At 39.3% G+C, this 7,765-nt stretch overlaps 1 long non-coding RNA gene across 1 annotated transcript in view; it reads left to right on the top strand.

The window, feature by feature from the left end:
• Positions 1-703: 703 nt before the first annotated feature.
• Positions 704-7,765, top strand: part of LOC116629259 — a 15,088-nt gene continuing 8,026 nt past the window's right edge. Inside the window, exon 1 of the long non-coding RNA XR_004298723.1 lies at positions 704-801. This is a non-coding gene — a long non-coding RNA (uncharacterized LOC116629259). The remainder of the gene's footprint in view (positions 802-7,765) is intronic.

The following is a 7,765-nucleotide window of genomic DNA, read 5'->3' as shown; positions in this document are numbered from 1 at the left end:
GTTCCCGTTGCTATGTTATCCATTCTGGTTGGGCTTACTCAAAAGTTAAAACTGTTGAACTAAACTTGAAGCCTTTTTGTGCCTGCCAGCTCTACATTGCTCTTGCATTCACTGAATTAATAAGTAGGGAGAAGTCAGGACCTTGAATTGATCTATTCATAATACCCAGCAGGTGTATGTGGCCTTTTCTTCTCAACAATTTGCTCCCCCAGGGATTGGGTAAAATGAATATTCCACTCTGAGCCTTCATTTTAAGTCCACATGGAGCCCTTAGAAGATATACTTAAATCTCTCTTCCACCTGCAAATAGGAGAGTTGAGCCTTAAATTATGTTAATTTGACGTAGGAAATTTTAATCATCCTGTGTAAGATGGCTTGCTTGTTTGTTGCATTTGTACTGCTCAGATCACTGTCCTAAAAGTTTCACCTTTTAAAAGTAATCTGTTTCAGGGGCGCCTGGGTGGCTCAGTCGTTAGGCATCTGCCTTCGGCTCAGGTCGATCCCAGGGTCCTGGGATTGAGCCCCACATCGGGCTCCCTGCTCGGCGGGAAGCCTGCTTCTCCCTCTCCCTCTCCCCCTGCTTGTGTTCCCTCTCTCGCTGTCTCTCTCTCTCTGTCAAATAAATAAATAAAATCTTTAAAAAAATAAAAAAATTTTAAAAATAAAAGTCATCTGTTTCAGAATAAATTTTAATAGCTACTTAATATACTACTTTATATCTCAAAAATTGTTACTTTATCATAATTTTTATTGTTTTAGGTGCAAAGATGGTTTGAAAGGATTTACATTCTCTGCTCTTAGGTAAGTAGTTTATTTACCTTATGCTAAGAGAGAATTTGCAAGTTAACTTTTTCAAAAAGTAATATTATTGCGCATAATTACAATAGATGTTTATCGACTCAGTTTTCTAGCCCAAAATAATTGCAGGAGTCACAGTCACTTTTACGATATTTTATTAAAAGAGTCTAATTTATTGGATTTCTTTCCCCCTAAAAATCAGTCAATCAACAACTGTTTTTGGAGGTGCCTGGGTGGCTCAGTCGTTAAGCGTCTGCCTTCGGCTCAGGTCGTGATCCCAGGGTTCTGGGATCAAGCCCCACATCGGGCTCCCTGCTCAGCGGGAAGCCTGCTTCTCCCTCTCCCACTCCCCCTGCTTGTGTTCCCTCTCTCACTGTGTCTCTCTCTGTCAAATGAATAAGTGAAATCTTTGAAGAAAAAAAAAAATCAACAACTGCTTTTGGGACCTATTGTGTGCCTCATATCACTGGGTGTTAGGAAAGAATTAGAAGAACTCTCTCTTCAAGGAGCATTGGAAAAACAAAGCTACATGTGAATAATTACTGCAAAATTAAATACTGAATTGTGTGGTACCACATTATGGGCTTCATTAGGACAGGGCTCATGTCAGACACATTTTGAATCATAAGCTTCACTAGAGTCACTAGAATCTGCTTTTCACCCTGTATGCCATCTCTTGCCATAGTTATTGGCCGATAGTAGTAGATAGTGTAGAAAAGTTGGTTGGCAGCACTTCCATTGTATTTTACAGTTCACCAAGCATTTTCACATAGATTAGAAAATTTTCACAGCAGTTCTGTGAGATGGGTATTTTTATGCCCATGTGACGTGAGGCTTAGAATACTTAACTAATTTAATGTCACACAGTGACTGCATATACTTACTTGAAACCTAATGCTCTTCCAGTTTGTATTATAAATGTTGCCTCTTTTATTCTCCTAAGTACATATAGTAGATGCTTAGTGAAGATTAGGTGTGGAGTATTTATTATAAATATAGGAGGGAAAAATTAGGGTAGCCTTCGGTATGCTAGAAGATTTCATATGACTGTCTTTTTTAGGTTATTTTGAGGATCAAATGAGTTAATGCATGAAAAGTGTTTAGAACTGTGCATGGCACATAGTGCTCAAGAAATGTTGGCTATTACTGTTATTATTATTCTTATGGGGATAAGCCTTAACCTGCACTTGAAGGATAGCTTTAGAGAACTAGAAGGGAAGAGGAGGAACCTTCTGGGTAGAAGTGAATAATGTTAGCAAAAGTATGAAAATTATAAACATGAAATATGAGGTAAGAGTGGGAAAATCAACTTAATTGGTATGAAAAGCTTATTTTAGGGATCATAAGGTTTTGTGGGGTTTTTTGATTTTTTAAATGATGGTCAGAGCAGGGCCAGATTTTGGAAGACCTAAACAGAAAAAAAAGAAGACAAATTTGAATTTGATAAGATGGGCAGTAGAGAGCCACTAAAGGGTTTTGAGCAGGGTAGTTGACATTGTTTCAGAAAGATTAGTCTGGCCACAGTATTTGGGACAGACATTGTGAAAGAGAGAATCAGAAGGAAGAAAGATGAAGTGATAAGGACTGGGATTTGGCGACAGTGGAGGATTAAAGAGAAAGAGGCAAAGTTGAGACTGGTGTCGAAGGAAATGAAGACCTACTGATTGATATTTTCCTTCTTCCTCTTTCCCTCCAATCCTTGCTACAAGCCAAGTTTTGAAAACCTAAGTACATGAAAAAAGGTGCTATTAACAGAAAATCAGATGGTGTGCAAGGAAGCTAGTTTGGGAGGGGACAAATTGAGTCCCCTGTGTGAATAAGAGTATCTTTGGTTGTGGAAACTCTGTGGTAACAGTAACTAAGTCATAATACACAGCGGTAATTTTTTCATATTATATTTTTCATTGAAAGATCATGAAACATTTCAGAAAATAACTTTTTGTTGTTGTTGCATTGAATGTGAAGATTCTATGTTATGTCAAAAGTTTATAACAAAACCAAAAGTTGGTTTTCCTAAAGAGAAAACTTTGCCTTTTCCCGTGTCTCTCCATAGGCTCCCGGAATCCTTACAGAAACTCAAAATGTATCCGATATTTTTGTGTCTCTTCGTCAAATCCACTCAAAATAAGGGGCTGGATAACTATTTGCACTTAGAATTTACTCTGTATTATAGGAAAATATTCTGGAAAAAAATGGTTATTAATTCTTGCTAAGTTAGTAGAAGTTATGAGAACAGATAGAGTCAAGGATAGAGTCAAAGGCTGGGAACCAGTTCAGGAGCCTTATGGTATACCAAACCTGCATCAACATAGTTTAATACTTAGAAGTGTATAGGCAGCTTAGTGATTAAGAGCCCAGGCTTTAGAGTCAGACAGTTTTTTTGGGTCCAAGTAATTGTTTTTGGATGTGGTCAAATGCTTTTTCATGCTAACTCTCACGGAAATGATGGCACCTACTTACTTCGTAGTGTTGCTATGAGGATTAAATGATTTAATCCTCTGTACTGTCCTGTCATATAGCAAATGTTCAGAAAATGCTCATTATTACTATATTTGATCATTCAGTATGTATTAATTAAATTTTTACTATGTGCCAGTCCCTGGGGTGTAATAGCAAAAGATGTATAGAGTCTCACAGACCCACAGTTTAATGGGGGATGCAAACTACTAATAAGGTGCTTCTGCTATTGGGGACTCATTGGGCTTTGATAGCACAAGGGAAGGATTGCTAACTCACTGCAGCTTGGGCGGGGACAGTTTCTCCAAGGAAGTGACCTCTAATCTGAGATGGTCAGTCCTGGCCAAAAGAGAAACAGTGTTATGAACAGTGTGAGAGAGATGATTTTATCTGTTCTAACATAGTTTTTGTCTTGTTTATAAAGAACAGTAGTACAGACCTTGAACTCTCCATGCACACCCATGATTAAGAACCAAATTCTTTTGGAATAACAGCTACTGAGACTGCACAGCTGCCACCTTGTGACAATCTCATTACATGCCCTTTGTGATTTAATAAGCTAGATATTTTACCAAGTTTGTCCGAATGAGATGGGATACAGTTGTTGATAGTAATAGCTTGTTTCACCTCTCTTTTCTGAGTGTTTACATTTTCTTATTCTATTTGTCATAGGTCCCATGTTCCAGAACCTTAGTGTAGTATTACTGATCCCTTGTTTTTGTCTGCATTTTATGGTATTTTCTGAAAGTTCAGCAGGTAGAGTTCTCTTAAGAAAGCTTAGTTATTCTTTATAAGAGCAATGACTCATAGTGAAGGTACAAACAGCAAAAATGGAAAACTAGTAAAGGATACTGATTGAATGATATCTAATGGTAGCAACTCTTTTTTTCTTTTCTTTTCTTTTCTTTTCTTTTCTTTCTTTTCTTTCGCATTGTCTGGGAAAAAAATACTCCAGTTTTGATGAGATAAGAATAGTGTCTTCTCCCAGATATTAGGTTTTTCAGAAGAGAAATAACTAGATTAGAATAATATTGAGTTTAAGGTTTTCTAATGAAATTATGTGAGAATGCATGGAATCTTGACCATTTTATGATTCTCAGTCTTTAGTTTCCTCCATTTCCCTGAATATCTTTATATGACCTAATATTGCATTGCAGCTATTTTATGACTCAAAGTGACATGAGATATAACTTTATACTGAAAAATGAGAACCTCATTCAATTGTAACTATTAGTAGAATTTAGACAAAAAAATAGAATTTTTTGATCAACTAGTAGACCCAAGTAAATATTTCACCTGCTTTTTTGTTTGAAAAAACTTCAAGGTGTGTAATATCTTTAAAAAGTGGTAACTTAAGTTAAAAGGGTGCATCATAAAAGTGTTATGCTGTATTTTACTTGGTTAATTTGATTTTAAAATACGTGCATTGTTGGGAAGCTTGGGAAGATGGTGTAGTAGCAGAACCCTAAGTTCACCCCATCCCATGTTGACAACTAGATATCACTCACATCGACGTAAATACGCTAGAGGGCAATCCAAAGATGGGCAGAACAAACTCCACAACTAAATGTAAAGAAGCTGCATCTGAGGGGGTGCCTGGGTGGCTCAGTCAGTTAAGTGTCTGCCTTCAGCTCAGGTCATGATCTCAGGGTCCTGGGATCAAGTGCCATGTCGGGCTCTCTGCTCAGTGGGGAGTTTGCTTCTCCCTCTCATTCTCCCTCTGTGCTTTCCCTCTCTCTTTTTCTCTCTCAAATAAATAAATGAACTCTTTAAAGAAAAAAAAAGCTGCATCTGAGAGGTTACCAAGGGTAGAAACAGTGGTTGGGAGCTGCCCACAGGAGGGAAGGAGCTACGGGTGTAGAGAGGGGAAAGAAAACAGTCTCTCACACTAGGGATCCCAAACCATAACATCTGGCTTTGAAAACCAGAGGGGCTGAATTCCATGAGTTTGTATAAATCACAGGATTTGGAGTCTGGAGCTTAAAAAGTCAGCTGACTCAGCACCGGGCAAGATGGGAGAGTGAGTGATAGCTGGATCCTGCCTTTAAAGATACAGCAGCCCGTAGAGAGGCAACATAGAAATGACAGTTTGCATAGTGCCTGGGACAAACAAGAGGAAGATATGTTTATACTGATTTTGAGTGTGTTAGGGGACTTCTCTGGGAACAAAGGAGGTGGCAGGCACCATTTTCCTCCCCTGCTGCCCAGCATAAACACAGGGCCACCTGTGGGCAGCACTGCGCAGACACTTGCTACCTAACCTGCTAGCAGTGTGCCTTGCCCATGTGTTCTCCTGAGGACTGGCACACTCCAAGCATGCTGACCTCAGCCCTTAGCTCACCTGATGTCTTCTCAGAGCTCGCAGCCTGTGTCTCACTAACACCACAGAAAGCAAGCAAAGCCCACAACAGATACAGAGTCAATGAAGATGTCTGGACTGAAAGAAAAAGCGACTCAGACACAACACAAGCAACACAAACAGGAGATTCCCCTGAAGTGCCAGGTTCTGGTGAACAGGGGACACTATACTGCAGAGCAGTACAGGACCTCTTCTTCATGAAGCCATTACTTTCAAGAGCAGAAGGTGTAGCTGACTTTCCTAACAAAGAGAAACTGACACAGATAGACAAAATGAGGAAACAGAGGAATATGTCCCAAATGAAAAAACAGGACAAAATCACAGCAGGAGATTAAGTGAAACAGAAAAAAGTAAGATGTTTGATAAAGAATTTAAAATAATGCTCATAAAGATAGTGGACTTCAGAAAAGGGTGGAGGACATCAGTGAAACTCTTGACAAAGAGATAAAAAATGGGTGCCTGGATGGCTCAGTCATTAAGTGCCTGCCTTCAGCTCAGGTCATGATCCCAGGGTCCTGGGATCGAGCCCTGCATCGGGCTCCCTGCTTGGCAGGAAGCCTGCTTCTCCCTCTCCCACTCCCCCTGCTTGTGTTCCCTCTCTTGCTGTGTCTCTCTCTGTCAAACAAATAAATAAATAAACTCTTTAAAAAAAAGAGAGAGATAAAAAATAACATATCAGAGGTGAAGAACTCAATAAATGAAATTAAAAATACAATAGATGGAATAAATAAACAGTAGGCTACAGGAAGCAGAGGAGCCTGTAAGTGACCTGGAGGATAGAGTAATGGAAAGCAATCAAGCTGAACAGGTGAGAGACAAATAAATACTACATAATGAGAATAGACTTAGAAAATTCAGTGACTCCATCAAGCATAAGAGAGAAAGGGGGACAGAAAATGTATTTGAAGAAGTAATAGCTGAAAACTTCCCACATCATGGGAGGGAAACAGAGATCCTGATTCAGGGGCACAGAAATCCCCGTTAGGATTCAACCTAAGGAGGTACACACCAAGACACATAGTAATTAAAATGGTAAAAAATAGTGACAAACGAAGAATTTTATTTTATTTTATTTAAAGATTTTATTTATTTGACACACAGAGAGAGATAGCGAGAGCAGGAACACAAGCAGGGGGAGTAGGAGAGGGAGAAGCAGGCTTCCCGCCAGGCAGGGAGCCCGATGCAGGGCTCAATCCCAGGATCCTGGGATCATGACCTGAGCCAAAGGCTGACACTTAACGACCGAGCCACCCAGGTGCGCCAGGAAAGAATTTTAAAGATTGTAAAAAAAAAAAAAAAGATGGTTACATATACTGGAAACCCCATAAGGCTATCAGCTGATTTTTCAGCAGAAACGTTGCAGACCAGAAGGGACTGGTATGATATATTGAAAGTGCTCAAAGGGAAAAATTGGAAGCCAAGAATATTCTATCCAGCAAGGCTGTCATTCAGATTAGAAGGAATTTCCCAGACAAACAAAAGTTAAAAGAATTCATGACCACTAAACCAGCCCTACAAGAAATGCTAAGGGGGGCTTTGTAAGAGGAAAACAAAAAACATAAGTAAGAGTAAGAAAAAACAGGAAGTACAAAAACAACAAAAAAATAAGTATATCTATAAAAATCAGTCAAGAGAAGCACAAAATAAAAGGATGTAAAATATGATACCAAATATCTGAAATGTGGAGAGGAGAGGAGTAAAATTAAGCAACCATTAGCTGAACATAGACTGCTATATGCGGAAGATGTTATATATAAACCTAACGGTAACTACAAGTCAAAAACAGTAATAAATTGAATGAGATCTTGCCATTTGCAACGATGTGGATGGAACTGGAGGGTATTATGCTGAGCAAAATAAGTCAAACAGAGAAAGACATGTATCATATGACCTCACTGATATGAGGAATTCTTAATCTCAGGAAACAAACTGAGGGTTGCTGGAGTGGGGGGTGGGGTGGGAGGGATGGGGTGACTGGGTGATGGACACTGGGGAGGGTATGTGCTCTGGTAAGCGCTGTGAATTGTGCAAGACTGTTGAATCTCAGATCTGTACCTCTGAAACAAATAATGCAATATATGTTAAGAAAGAAAAAAAGAAGAAAAATGTAGCAGGAGGGGAGGAATGAAGGGGGAGAAATCGGAGGGGGAG

The sequence above is a fragment of the Phoca vitulina genome, unplaced genomic scaffold (assembly GCF_004348235.1).
Source record: "Phoca vitulina isolate PV1807 unplaced genomic scaffold, GSC_HSeal_1.0 scaffold480, whole genome shotgun sequence".
Taxonomy (NCBI): domain Eukaryota; kingdom Metazoa; phylum Chordata; class Mammalia; order Carnivora; family Phocidae; genus Phoca; species Phoca vitulina.
This window is presented reverse-complemented; position numbering and strand designations above follow the sequence as displayed.